General features: G+C 44.1%; 2 protein-coding genes across 2 annotated transcripts in view; both read right to left on the bottom strand.

The window, feature by feature from the left end:
- Positions 1–8,542, bottom strand: part of LOC307206420 (olfactory receptor 6V1-like) — a 32,512-nt gene extending 23,970 nt beyond the window's left edge. The window contains exon 1 of the mRNA XM_079959694.1: positions 8,471–8,542. The gene's annotated coding sequence lies outside the window, so the exon portion shown is untranslated. The remainder of the gene's footprint in view (positions 1–8,470) is intronic.
- LOC307206522 (uncharacterized protein) overlaps positions 1–15,295 on the bottom strand; it is a 156,439-nt gene that overhangs the window by 47,665 nt on the left and 93,479 nt on the right. The window lies entirely within an intron of this gene.

The raw sequence follows: 15,295 nt of genomic DNA, 5'->3' as shown, positions 1-15,295 counted from the left end.
TCCCAGGTAGAGCAGCAGGAGAAAGATCCCAACCGTCGGTCTCCCAGCATCAGGTCCTTTGATCTGGGCAGAAGCTCACCAGGCCCCTCCCACCTATGGCTTTTGTAGCCTGCCTTGATGTAATCAAGTGTGCCTGGCATTAAGTAAAGGTAAAGGGACTCCTGACCATTAGGTCCGGTCGTGACCGACTCTGGGGTTGCGGCGCTCATCTCGCTTTACTGGCCGAGGGAGCCGGCATACAGCTTCCAGGTCATGTGGCCAGCATGACGAAGCTGCTTCTGGCAAACCAGAGCAGCGCATGGAAATGCCGTTTACCTTCCCGCCAGGGCAGTACCTATTTATCTACTTGCACTTTGACGTCTTTTCGAACTGCTGTGTTGGCAGGAGCAGGGACCGAGCAACAGGAGCTCACCCCGTCATGGGGATTCAAACTGCCAACCTTCTGATCGGCAAGTCCTAGGCTCTGTGGTTTAACCCACAGCGCCACCCGCTTCCCTAAGGGAACACTTAGCTACTTTAAATGAATTCAACTCTCCAAGACCTGATGAGCCGCACCCAAGGGTACTAAACGAGCCTCTGTCTATAATCTTTGAGAATTCTTGGAGAACAGGTGAGATCCTCGCAGACTGGAGGTGGGCAAATGCTGCCCCCACCTTCAAAAAGGGGGGGAAATAAGACCCAGGTATCTACTAACTGGTGAGCTTGACATTAATACCAGGAAAGGTCCTAGAACAGATAATTCAACAGTCAGTCTGTGAACACTTAGAAAAAAATGCTGTGATTACTAAGACCCAGCATGTGAAACGGATCTAAGGAGTTTAGCAGAACACAAGCTTAACATGAGAAAACAGTGTGATACTATTTAAAAGCTGTTGCTGTTCAAGGCTGCATCAACAGAAGTAAAAAAGGTAAAGGTACCCCTGCCCGTACGGGCCAGTCTTGACAGACTCTGGGGTTGTGCGCTCATCTCACTCTAGAGGCTGGGAGCCAGTGCTGTCCGCAGACACTTCCGGGTCACGTGGCCAGCGTGACGAAGCTGCTCTGGCGAGCCAGAGCCGCACACGGAAACGCCGTTTACCTTCCTGCTGGTAAGCGGTCCCTATTTATCTACTTGCACCCGGAGGTGCTTTCGAACTGCTAGGTTGGCAGGCGCTGGGACCGAACGGCGGGAGCTCACCCCGCCGCGGGGATTCGAACCTCCGACCATGCGATTGGCAAGTCCTAGGCGCTGAGGTTTTACCCACAGCGCCACCTGCGTCAACAGAAGTATAGTGTCCCCAATCAAGGGAAGGATTTGTACTGCTCTATTCAGCCTTGGTTAGACCATACCTGGGGTACTGTGTCCAGTTCTGGGCACCACAATTTAAGCAGGATGTTGACAAGCTGGAATGTGCGCAGAGGAGAACGACTACGACAATAAAGGGATATGTGCCAGACACTTCTAATCCTTTAATTAAGCCAAGTTTTAAAAGCTAATTGTGAGTTAGAAGCTTAGGGTAGGCAGTGGAGAAGCAGGTAAACAGGAGCTGCAGCACAGTGGCTGATGTTTGTTTGAATCCAGGGGTGCAGCTATGGGAGAAGGCAAGAGACCCTCTTGGAATGCCATGCTGGGAACCAGCCCAAGTTGTAGATACGTGTAAATAAACCATATATCGTAAAGACACCACAGTCTCCCACTGTGTCTCATTTTCCAAAAGGAAACACAAACTGAGTCAGTGTACGTGGAACTCCCTGGAATCTTGTACTGCTCAAAAATTGAGGGTGGCATGCAACAATATTGTGGTGACCAGTTCTGATTCTTTATGGCTAGCATAAATATTTTAGCAGTATTTAAATAATATAAATTATGGACACACTTATAAAAGCTAAAGTCAGTATCTTATATTCTGAGGCCCTTGGGAGCTTTTAGGGCCAAACTGTATGCGATGTCCCATCACATGTTTTAAATAGAAGAACTGGTTGCTTTTATTTTGGAGGGGAGAAAGAACTGGAGAACCTTTAATCTGGAATGTGTTCCTGATCTAAGTAGACCCTGCACTGGTTTTATGTTAAAAATCACCTCCTACCTGACTGCTATTTGCCCATAAATGTGCTGTTATTTTCATAAGAAGGTTATATATAGAGAGTTGAACTGTGCCCAAAATCCAAACAAAATTTAGGGAATGATTAGATAAGCTTTCTTGGGGGCGGGGAACCGTTGCCTAAAGACAAACACATTTCATCTATGTCATAAATTGCCTCTGGAAAAGCAATCTCTCTCACCACTGTGCTGGCATGCAAGCATTCAACAGGATGGCACATGATTAAATTAGGATTGATTGGCAAGAATTTGAAACTGTTGCCTGCAGCATAACAGCTCAATTAAATTTCATTTTTGTATGGAGTGAGCAGCTGCATGAGGAATACAAGATGTGCTTCAAAATCAGCGGAAGTTGTTATTCTCCTTTTGAGTGTAATTTATCAGGAAGTTTTCTCTGGGTAAACCCTGTCCATGGATTGTATTGGCATTGTTTAGAGCACCTGTGGCTTGCGACCCCTTTGGGGATCGAATGACCTTTTCGCAGGGGTCGTCTAAGACCAGGGTTCAGCAAGCTTTTTGAGGATGGGCTCCTCCGCCGCCAACAGCCTCTGCCGCTCGCAAGGGCAGGCACAGGAGCCGCGCTTTGCAGAGTGGCAGCGGCACAGACAGCGGCAGCGGCAAACAGCTTGCTCCAATGAGGAACTGTGGGAAATGCGTTTGGCCAGCTAAGCCCAGCCCCCTTCCTCCTCTTGGCCACGCGCATCTGCCGCTCGCCCATTGGCCAGGGCCTCAAACCTTGGCAGGCGATTGGCCGGCGATTTGCTACACTGGGAGGAGGGGGAGGTTCTGCCGCAAGGAGGGAGAGGAAGGAAAATGTCAGCGGGGGGGAAACGGTGCCTGTGCCACAAAAAAACAACAACCATGGATTCCCTTGTCAATCCACGGACCCGGCCATGGGCTGGTTCCGGGAGGCTCAAGGGCTGTATCCGGCCCATGGGCCTTAGGTTGCCGACCTCTGCCTAAGACCATTGGAAAACACATATTTCCAATGGTCTTAGGAACAGAGACATCGCTCCTCTGTCCGTCTCCAGGCGGGTCCACCCACAGGCAGATACGCCCACAACCGAATACCCGGCATGATAACATCATCATAGCTGTCAATGTTTCCTTTTTTTAAGGGAAATTTCCTTATTCCGAATAGGATTCCTTGCAAGAAAAGGGAAAAGTTGACAGCTATGGACATCACCGTGCCAACCCCATCACATAACCCCATACAAATACAGGTGTATGTGATAGGATTGGCGCCATAATGTACTTATGCGGACCCGTCACAGCTACTGTGTAGAACAGCTACTGAGAACAGCTACTGTGCAGAGAGCAGCTGCTGTGTTGAAAGCAGCTACAGTGGTACCTCAGGTTACATATGCTTCAGGTTACAGACTCCGCTAACCCAGAAATATTACCTCAGGTTAAGAACTTTGCTTCAGGATGAGAACAGAAATCGTGCATCTTTGTCATCTTGAATGAGTTAAATTTATCACTGCAAGGACCAAATTCAACATGCCTCGATTTGTCTGAAAAGATCCGATCATTCCAAATGAAACTTCAGCTTTGGCAAAAAAAAATGGATGAAAATAAAATTAAATGTTGCCTACCTTATCTGCTTTCTTTGAGGAACATGACATTGAACCAGACAAAAGGATTACGATGATAATTTCTGTGAAAGAACACTTGCACATGCTTGCAGGCAAAATTTCATTGAACGTTCCAAATCTACCTGACACCCCATTTGCACTTGTCAGAAGCCCATTCACAGTCAAAGTTGAAGGTGTTCCTGAGACAGTACATTGAACTTATTAACAGCGATGCAGCGAGAACTGATTTCTCTACAATGCCAGTTACAAAATTCAAGTATTTGCAGTCATATCCTGTTCTGTCTGAGACTGTGTTGCGCCTCCTTCCATTTCCAGGAACATATCTTTGTGAAACAGGGTTTTCCAGCTTGTTGGTTATCAAGTCTAAATACAGAAGTAGACTTGTTGTGGAAGATGATCTTTGTTGTGCTCTTGCAAAGACTGCCCTGAGAATTTCTGATCTGGTGAGAAAGAAGCAATCTCAACCTTTGTACTGACGTTGGCTTTTTACGCATACTGTCACAAAATGTAGCAATGTAGTTTACTGTTGTTATATTAAGACTGTTACCCATGCTACACCATGCTTCAAGACAAAATTTCGTTTATTTGTAATTAGAAATAAATATTTCACAATATATAATTACATATTGTTATTGTGATTAATCACTATGCTTTAATTATGTTCAATTTGTAACGATGAAAATACATCCTGCATATCAGATATTTACATTATGATTCATAACAGCAGCAAAATTACAGTTATGAAGTTGCAACGAAAATAATTTTATGGTTGGGGGATCACCACAACATGATGAACTGTATTAAAAGGTCACAGCATTAGGAAGGTTGAGAACCACTGGTTTAGAGAAACACAAACAGTGCAGTCATAAGCATGTTCATACAAACTATGTACCATGGAGATTATTCCCAGGTGAATGCACAAAGGCAGAAAATTCAGTGGGACCTAACTACTAAGGAGGGAAATGCACAGGTCTCCATGAAATACATTTCAGACTCTCTTGTTCTTTTTTATTTGATAGAGGAAAGAATTCAGAATAGTAATCAAATATCTGCTGTTGGCAGTCAACGTCAGGTTTACATTTGTATTGGCGGCTTATATAATGCAAAATCAATATAAGTCTCGTTTGTAGAAATGTCCTAGGATGTGATTACCTAAAAGGGGGATGAGTTGGAGAACATAAAATTCACTGCATCCTTGATGTTTTATCCCTCCTCTTTAGTAATCACCTCCTAGGGTATTTTAAAAAAACACCACGTGTATTTCTTGAACCTGAACTCTTTTATTTAGGAACATAATACAGTTTGTTGCTCAGATGGAATACATATTATTCTTCACTGGACTGAATCAAATGGGCCTTTTCAAGTTCTACAAGGAAATGGTTGGGATTGAATCTGGGATCCTTTGCAAAAGCAAATCACATGTTCTCCTACTGAGCGATAGCACGTACTGCTGTTAGAACATCTTCTCTAGCAATTCAATGTCCAAAATTATTTAATGTTGGCTATTTCAACTGATGACTATGGCCACCTATGGGCTAGCTTCAGCAAGTGTCCCCTTATATTGACAGATGCTGATTTCATTGGCCTTCTCACCCACCAATATATTGTTACAAAAGTTGAGTACCACCCCTGCTCTCTGCTGAGAGGTAGGAAGATTCCAGGGGGTTCCAGGTACTCAGCCAGGGCCTGTGCTCCTTTGGAGAATTGAAGGCGAGACGGAGACTTGTCATAGCTTTAAGAAATAGGATTTATTCACATCTTTGCACCTTCAGCCTACATGGAAGGAGTCCCAGATCCTACAGCATGGTCATTTCAAGAGGGGCTTGTTCCCCACAGAAGTGCAACACTCAGTCTCTAAGGCATCTCTCCTGATTTCTGCTGTTTCTAACAACTAAGCCTCCTTCATTCAGTTGCATTTTAATGGCCAGTCCTTTTGATGCTTTGCAGTACTAATAGTTAATCTCCCCAGGCCCTCACTGAAAAAAGGAGTTCCGGACTTCATCAACACTTGTTGATTGACTAGGATTAAAGACTGGTACACACTCAAGACATTTGCCTAGGTTAAGTAACTCTTCCCATGCTAATTGCTGATCCTCAGAAGTAGGTCCAGACATTCCAATGCACATGGATCTTGTTAACATTCTCAAGGTCTGACACACAGTCTTCACACAACAACACGAATTAAACAGCTCAAACCCCTTGCATAACTCCCTTTCTAATACACATAGACTGTCTTATAACATATCCCAGTTATACAAGTTCTAATTGAATCCCAATGTTTACTAAACCTAAACATTTAGCGCAATATATCTATTGTATCATCATTCCATTTTTTAATGTTGTAACCTGCCCCTGGGACCTTAGGATGAAAGGTGGGTAGTGAATAATAACAAGAATAAGAATAATTCTAGAATCTAAACCTTTTGAGGACTGAGTTTTCTTGCAATATTTGCTCAAAGGGTATAAGTTGTCTAAGAGCATTTATTGTTTTATAAGTAACAAACTTGATGTACATTCAGCCAATTTACCTGTATTCCTTGGAACGGACCCCAATTCTTATGTTCTTGTTCTTGGTTTTGCAGCTGGCTAAAAATCTGACATTATCTATCTATACATGCAGACATAGCACTTAACCTTATGCAGCGTGGAAAGTCCATTGCCTTTCCACTTGTCGTTTATAGCAGAGGAGTCAGGATTGGGTAACATTAGGAGGTGCTTGCCAGGAAGCACCCCATCTCTTCTCAGTGCCATCCCAGGACACATTGCTGCCTACAATGGAGCCCAAATGGTACCCCCCATTTCCTGGCTAGAGGCACTACTGTCAAAAGTGTCTTTGCACCTTTCTGATTTCAGCACCTGCCTTCATGTATCTCCCCCCACCTCCAATGATTCTGCCTGAAGCAGGTTACTTGCTTCACCTTCTGCAGCATAGCAGTGCTGGCCAAGCCTGTTCTTGGGAGCTTGGAAAGACCCTAAGCCACCACGCAAAAGAGCTGCCATCTGCAGTTTACTGATAAAGAATAAGTCAGCTGATAACAGTTTTTGTGACGTCTCTTTCACTGCTATACCTCTGGCCCTCTCAGTGGCTAATAAAAATTCCCAGGGGGAAATAAGCTTCTAATTTGGATGTGCAAGCATTGCGTATTCTGTTACCCATTATTATCAACTCCAGACCCATGGCAAGATGATTTGCAACTGGAGACCATATATTGTTTAAGGCATGCAGCGGCTATCCATTTTACATCCTGTTTTAGTTAAGGCAACAATAAGGAAATGTTTCAACTCCCTTCCTGCTTAAAAGTTAAAACTTACAGAAGAACAAGTAGCTGTTAAGTACATTTGGCGGGAACCAAAACACACAATAAGGCATTCCTTTTATCAGGGTCAACTGAACTGCCACAAAATAGTGAGCAAGTTTTCAAGATCTCCAGAGCCCTTCATCAGGTAGAATGTTAAAAAGCAAGGAGTTAGGAGTGGTGCAGTTGCTCTGAAGCCTGCAGTTTATAAGCATATTAAACTGGAATACAGATCTTTTGCAGTCATAATTGGATTTGCCTCTTAAGGTGCATTGTAGAGTGTAAGGACATCCTGGGCTACTGGGACAAAAAATAAAATAAAATAGATCCTCTGTTTTTAAGAGCCTAAAAGATAGTGGCTATTTGGGTTCTGGAAGTGCAGAATTATATTAGAGTGGTACCTCGGGTTACATACGCTTCAGGTTACATACGCTTCAGGTTACAGACTCCGCTAACCCAGAAATAGTGCTTCAGGTTAAGAACTTTGCTTCAGGATGAGAACAGAAACAGTTTCAGGTTAAGAACGGACCTCCGGAACAAATTAAGTACTTAACCCAAGGTACCACTGTAGTAAGTTGTATGAATGGATCACATGGGTGAATCATTCTTTGAGACATTATACGGGCACATCACACTCAATTTTAAATGGCAGGAAAGAACTGTATGCCAGTACACTGTCCCAAATTTTGTCAATGCAGGATTTGGTGTAAACTGTACTAGTTGATCACAAGATATACCGTAGCTTGGGGAACAAGCCGGTGTGACTGCATAGTCAGTAACAGTTCCCACCATTCACTCCTGTTTCTGTTCATTGTCTTAGTCTGAACCACTTCATATTTCTTTTGCCTTAAGAAACAGATGTATTTGTATTTTTGCATCAAAGCATGAACTAGGTAAAGATATGTTCTCTGGGTTTTTTGCACAAAGAAAACCTTTTTTTTTTTTTTTTACAGAACGTCAGTCACTCAGTTCTAACCCCAATATATGAGGAAGACAGGATGGGAAAGAGAGATTGACTAAATGTTTGATTAAGGGCTTAACCACATTTCCTAGAAAGCATGGGCCTGAGTGGTTCTGCCTTTGTCCCGCTGCCTTCCTCTGGAAAACCGCTCTTTAGCGATAAATCAGAATAAGCATCAATCTGCAGGAAACCTTATTGCTGTTCACTCCAATTCACTGCTTAACCATGGGTTACCCGGGGGAAAGCAGGGATGTCATTGAGCCACACATCATTGCCAATGACATCAGACAGGTAACCTGAACATAAGTGCTGTTTGGGTGCCATATCACCCTTCCACCTATAGCCTCTCCTTTGCACCCGATTGTATGGTTAACCTTGTTGATTTTTGAGGGAGCTGGGATATCCCACCACTGACACCTCTCCAATAGTTTGGACCAGCAGACAGTCATTTGGGGGGTAAAATCCATTAAGAGAGCCCAGTTCTGCAACGATGGCCCAGATGAGGCCTATGCCCTTCCTAGGACCAAGGTCTTCTCACCTTTCTGGATGACTAAGAGATCAGGTGGACTGGATGCCTTGATTATGGATGGCAAGAGAGGCATCAGCTGCTCCCATCACTCCAAACCATGTAATCTGGACATCTGATGGCAAACTGAGTCCATGGCCTCGGGAGGAGGATGAAGCATGGGCCCTTGCCCAATGAACAATGCTGTGGCCTCGTATCCAACTTCTTTTGGGTACCATACCTGAAAGTGAAGAAGTCAACAGGACATACTGAGTAACAGAAGGGAAGTGTGAATGTATTGCCTGTCGGATGCAGAGAGCCACCTGCCCAAAGCGTTAATTTCATCCCCTGGCAATCCGTGAGTGGATGCTATTGTTGCAGCACTGATTCTGAAGAGTGGGGGGCAAAGTTGGCAGGTGGGAGGCTGCAAGCTGCTGTGGCTTTACTGAGTATCCGAGAGAATTGGTGCCCGGCCAGTAGGGCTGTTGTCAAATTATCTCTTTACCATCCTCACTTTCTCCTGACTGGCCATTTCTCCTTCCTGCCATGATTAGATGATGACTCGATGCTCTGTCTGTCACAAACGGATGCACAATATTCATGAATATTTTGCAGAATATGGATGCCCATCAAAGCAATGGTTTACACTGATATGGACCAATAGATGCTGCATGTTTGCAAGGAATCTCGGTAGTAGGAGGACTGGATTGCAGCAGGGGTAAACAAGCCCTTACACCACATTAGTTCGTCAGGCTAGCCAGAAGATATAACATTAGCAGGAACATGAAAGATCCTACTAAAGGAAAGGGCAGGGACATGCAGATTGTTTTTCTTTTCCAAAATGTGTGTTACTCAAGGGCAACCATTGCCACAGTAACCAAAAAAACAAACAAACAGCCATTTAAAAACTATATAGCTACAAGACAGCTAACTTTAGTTATAATTAAGTGCACTTGGTGGCTGGACAGTGTTCTCGAAGCTACCAGCATGAGTCTGACCAAACTGCGGGAGGCAGTGGAAGACAGGAGGGCCTGGCGTGCTCTGGTCCATGGGGTCACGAAGAGTCGGACACGACTAAACAACAACAACAAAGTGCACTTGGAAATCATAAAACTTAAAGTTACAGTGGTACCTCGGGTTACAGACGCTTCAGGTTACAGACTCTGCTAACCCAGAAATAGTACCTCGGGTTAAGAACTTTGCTTCAGGATGAGAACAGAAATTGTGCGGCAGCAGCAGGAGGCCCCATTAGCTAAAGTGGTGCTTCGGCTTAAGAACAGTTTCAGGTTAAGAACGGATCTCCAGAACGAATTAAGTTCTTAACCCGAGGTACCACTGTACTTGCAACTAGCTTGTTTCTGTGGGACCCAGTGATGGAGGCAAATGCTGGGAGGTTGATTTTTCGGAAGCATTCTAGCAGCAATAGTTCCTGACTAGAAGTGTGTGAAAATAGCTCCTAGGTTGTGTTGAGGGTGGCGTCTGCGTTGATCATTTAATTTAATATTTTAACTTTCATATATAAATCAGTCTTCCCAACCTGATGCCATCCAGATGTTTTGGACTACAATTCTCAGCTGCCCCTGTTAACATTTATATATGTAAAAAAATGTATTCTTTTTGCTTCTTTACAGGCATTTCTGTTTTGTCTCAAGCTTCAAGAATTCCTGCTTTATCTCGAAGATCAGCCCACATAATTTGTCAGTTTACTTCTTCAGAGGGCTTGAGTTCCAAATCCACATAAAGGTTGCTGGAGCTGTTCTGCTTTTTTCTTTTTTTATTAGTGAAAAAAAATATCTATTCGAACAGTGAATATATTATCGATTTTAAGTTGTCCTTTGACTAGTTTTCCTTTCTGTGTTAGGTTTTTTTGCCATTGCTAAGATACACAATTTTGAATGCTATTGTCAACTGTTGTTCCTTTAAAATCTTTCCAAAGTCTTGATATGATTAAGCTTGCTGTTGTCAACATATGATTAATTCTTTAATTTGGATATCATAAGTATTTATCAAACTGGTGATAAATAATACATTTTGTGAAGTAATTTTCTTTCCTGAAACACCTTTTCCTCAAAATAAATAAACATTTGGACACAGCCATCATATGTGGTAACAGGTACTGCTGTTATACTGTACTCAGACATCCAAAAATAAGGAGTTATTTATATAGGAAAACTACTGCATTATACCACCTGTGGATGCATTTTAAATATTGTTTTTCATGTAGGTAAATACATTTAAAATATTTATCGTCCTAGATTGTTTTCTAGTCTTTTCTGCTAATTTCAGTTTCTAGATCCAAGTTCCCTTTTTTAGACTTTCCAGTGTACCTGTGTCTGGTAAAGGTAAAGGTAAAGGTACCCCTGCCCGTACGGGCCAGTCTTGACAGACTCTAGGGTTGTCCGCTCATCTCACTCTATAGGCCGGGAGCCAGAGCTGTCCGCAGACACTTCCGGGTCACGTGGCCAGCGTGACAAGCTGCATCTGGCGAGCCAGCGCAGCACAAGGAACGCCATTTACCTTCCCGCTGGTAAGCGGTCCCTATTTATCTATTTGCACCCGGAGGTGCTTTCGAACTGCTAGGTTGGCAGGCGCTGGGACTGAACGACGGGAACGCACCCCGCCGCAGGGGTTCAAACCACCGACCTTTCGATCGGCAAGTCCTAGGCGCTGAGGCTTTAACCCACAGCGCCACCCGCATCCCTCCCGTGTCTGATATCTATGTTTAAATATTTGCCTTTCTTCCAGTGAAGTAAGTTGAGTTGCTTATCAACATGCTCAATTATGTATACACTTGTCTTACATAAAAAACCATGAGTGATATTCAGTGTTACAGTAAATCCATTGAAATAAATAAATTTGAGTCACACAATTCAATTGACTTCAACAGATCTATTCTTAGTATGATTAACATTAGATATCACCCAATTTGTTTGTGTCTCTTGCAACTTTTATCTAATTTCATGTATTGTAAATGGACTTGAATTACACACAAGCTGCTGTTGTTGTTGTCATCTGTTGCATTCATTTATTTGTGTATATGAAAAGATGTCTCAAAGTGACTAGAAAACAGTTAAAAAGCAATTAAAAACCAAATAGCAAAGAAAACAAGACACAATAAGTAATAATAATAAAAAAATCATTAAAGTGCTCATCCAGCAATACTATAAAAAGTACAAATCCTATTCCATCCCACTAAAAGGGAGCACTACAGTAAAGGTCCAAATTATTCCAAGATATGATCCAAACTTATAATCAAAAACCTAGACAAACAACATATTAAGGTCTAGCACTGAAAAGCTGGCAAGAGCATTCCACAAATGGGGAACCACAACTGAAAAATCCTGTTTTTGTGTTGCCACTCTCCTCACTTATCATAAATATGAAAACCTCAGTTGTGGAAAGGTACAGTGGGACGCAGGTGGCGCTGTGGGTTAAAGCCTCAGCGCCTAGGGCTTGCCGATCGAAAGGTCGGCGGTTCGAATCCCTGCGGCGGGGTGCGCTCCCGCTGCTCGGTCCCAGCGCCTGCCAACCTAGCAGTTCGAAAGCACATCAAAGTGCAAGTAGATAAATAGGGACCGCTTACCAGCGGGAAGGTAAACGGCGTTTCCGTGTGCGGCTCTGGCTCGCCAGAGCAGCGATGTCACGCTGGCCACGTGACCCGGAAGTGTCTCCGGACAGCGCTGGCCCCTGGCCTCTTAAGTGAGATGGGCGTACAACCCCAGAGTCTGTCAAGACTGGCCCGTACAGGCAGGGGTACCTTTACCTTTACCTTTTACAGTGGTACCTTGGGTTAAGTACTTAATTCGTTCCGGAGGTCCGTTCTTAACCTGAAACTGTTCTTAACCTGAAGCACCACTTTTGCTAATGGGGCCTCCCGCTGCTGCTTGATTTCTGTTCTCATCCTGAAGCAAAGTTCTTAACCTGAAGCACTATTTCTCGGTTAGCAGAGTCTGTAACCTGAAGCGTATGTAACCTGATTTACCACTGTAATTGAGGGAGGAGAGCGGAGGGGAGTAGAGGTGAATGGGATGATAAATAACCCTTCTCCACTCAGGGGCGGAGGAAGGTGGGTACGGTAGGTGCGGGCCGCCCCGGGTGTCACCACTGAGGGGGGGGGTGACACAATGCCGGGCAGCACTCACCGCGGGGCCTGTAGCACGCGTCTCTCCTGGGAGAGATTTGGTAGCTTGTGCACGCGCAGGCTCTATGCTACACAAACGGTCTGTTCGCTGCCTCTCCCCCGGCTGTAGAGCGGCTGAGTGGGAGGAGGCAGGCAGACTCCGGAGGCCCCACGGTGTTTTGCCCACCCCTGGGTGCACCGGCCCCAGGTGCCCGAACAGCTTCCTCTGCCACTGCCTCCACTTGCTATTTTTTCCCTGCTATTTCTTCAACGTTCTACAGGTTTGCCACAAAATATCTGGTTTGGGTCTAAGCCCTCATAAGGCTTCATCCAGAAGACATCAGATGTACACACCCTCCAACATTTCTCCGATGATTGCCTTCAGATGGCTTGGAGGTCAACTAACTCCAATGAAAGTTCAAGTGGGACATTCTGGGATCAAACCAGAAATCGGGACGGCCTTCTCTAAATAAAGGATGTCCCTGGAAAATAGGGACACTTGGAGGGTCTGAGATGAGTGTTGCTCTCTCTTATCTTTTGCTCTCTCTTATCTTAGCTGCTCACCTCTTCTGAATTGGTTGCCAGCAGTACTGACTTTGAGACAAATTCACTATCACATTTGCTATCCCTAGCAAGGGGAGGAGCCATAGCTTAGTGGTAGACCATGCGCCTTGCATGCAAAAGTCCCTAAGTTCAATTCCTGACATCTCCAGGGAGAGAATCCTGTCTGAAACCCTGGAGAGCTGATGGCAGTCAGTATCATCGACACTGAGTTAGTCGGACCAATGGCCTGACTCAGTATAAGGAAGCTTCCTGTGTTCCTAACACCACAATGGTTGTTAACCTTTAAAAAACCAACAATCAGGAAAATAATTCTGGCCTGCATACTGCTTTCACTTGCAGTTTTTTCAGTAAGTTATATGATCCATGCTCATCTCTATTTTTAGCAGTCTATGCTAGGGGTGTGTACTGGCTGCAAGATTCAACTTGCTTTGGGAAACGGCCTAGTTTGTTTCTTAGCTGCTCTGTGTCCAATTCAGTTTGTTAATAGGGACTAACTGCATTAGAGCTGTTAAGAATTTAGCTCTGTTCCCTCCCCATTCTTTATAATGGGGAGTCTAAAAGCAGTTATATATATATATATATATATTTCCTTTTCAGATAAATTTTTGATCTTTGAGGGGATAGCAGCACCTCCGGAGTGGCTTTAAAGTTTGATGGGGGGTGCGAAGGGAAGACTATCATTTGGGGGTGAGGAAATATCACACCCCCCCAACAAGAACTCTGCTACCCCCAAATCGTTGGTGAGAGTGTGCTTCTCTCACTCGCCCCCCAAACATATTTTTGGGGTATGCAGCCTGGGAGAGAGAGCTCTCTCTTTTGATTTGCATAGCAGGAGAAAGTGGTAGAAAAATTGCATAAATCCATTCCTCAGGAAAGGCAGGTGGGAAAAATATAGTTCCATTGCCTTGTACAGGAGAAGGCACAGATCCACAGAAAAACATAGTTGTTAATCCCTAGACCTGTCATGTTTTTAGGCTATACCTGATCATCAAAACAAAAGACCCCCCCTGTCTTGCAATTCCCTTCTTCTTGAGCTCTAGTCATCTTGGTCTTGCTTCTCAGGCTTCACAAGAATATTTGCATATTGAAAATCTTGAAAAACCTATCCTGCACATAGAACAGTAGTGCGTCAGGGAGAAGAGTCCAGTCTGACCTCCCTCAGTGTGTTATTCTTCTTTATTCATGGAGTATTCCCACCCCCCACCCCCAGGTATTCAAATAGACCACTTCCCCAGAGATGCTGTTTTTTGTGAACTGGCCTGTATTTTAGGGACTCTGAGGGAAAACACAAGGATCTAATGGGGCAAAAAGAGAACGACATCTGATTTTCAGCCGATCTGCCTGGAAAGAATAATGTTGTAGGAAGAGTGCTTAATATAAAAACTGAGGCCTAGTTTCACTGAGGTGGTGAATTTCCATCCAGGCCTGTACAATTTCAAGGTGCATGGTGAGGGTTTGCATAACTGAATAGCCCTCCATTAAAAAAATAATAATCCAAAACCAAACTCCTTTCTCTGTCAGAAAATCAGATTCTATCTGCTTTTCTATGTACCGTAGTGTGATTTTTGTGTGTGGAAAAGCATTCAGCCCCAAGAGTTTCCAGCTGCCCTCTGAAGTGGTATTGCCAAGACAGTTTTACTGCTTCACTGACAGCTACAAATGTCCGACTTAACCAATTTCCCCTGTGCTATCCTGCAAAGGTGCCTCAAGCTCTCACAGCTAAAAAACAACAACAGCAGCCTTTCTGAAGGTTATGCTCAGCATAGCAGACAACTGCCTGTATTTAATAGTAATCCTTATCTCCTAACCATAAAAGCACAAGTTTCCATGTGCACTTTGAGGATAAGCACGTACTGAGAGGTTTGGAGGTGTGACCTACAACTTCTGCAGAAAACAGTTAAATATAATCCTGTGCTTATTTGTTTCTGTGGAAGAGGTTGCTGTAAGAGGTGCTGCCAGACCATCCAAGCTCAGGGGAAAGGGTATACAACTTGACGCCTTCCTCAGGTTCAGGACTCCCAGAAGCCTTCAGTGTACTTACTGGTTCCAGCAACAGTTCTTATGAGCCTCTTTCCATTGCAAATAAGTAGATTCACCCCCACCAGAAAAACAAAACCTGCTCAAAATGCTTTCAAATGATCTTCAGAGAAGGAAAAGTACAGTGGTACCTCGGG

The sequence above is a fragment of the Podarcis cretensis genome, assembly GCF_951804945.1.
Source record: "Podarcis cretensis genome assembly, chromosome: 17".
Taxonomy (NCBI): Eukaryota; Metazoa; Chordata; class Lepidosauria; order Squamata; family Lacertidae; genus Podarcis; species Podarcis cretensis.
Note: the sequence above shows the minus strand (reverse complement) of the source record. Positions and strands in the feature narration are given on the sequence as shown.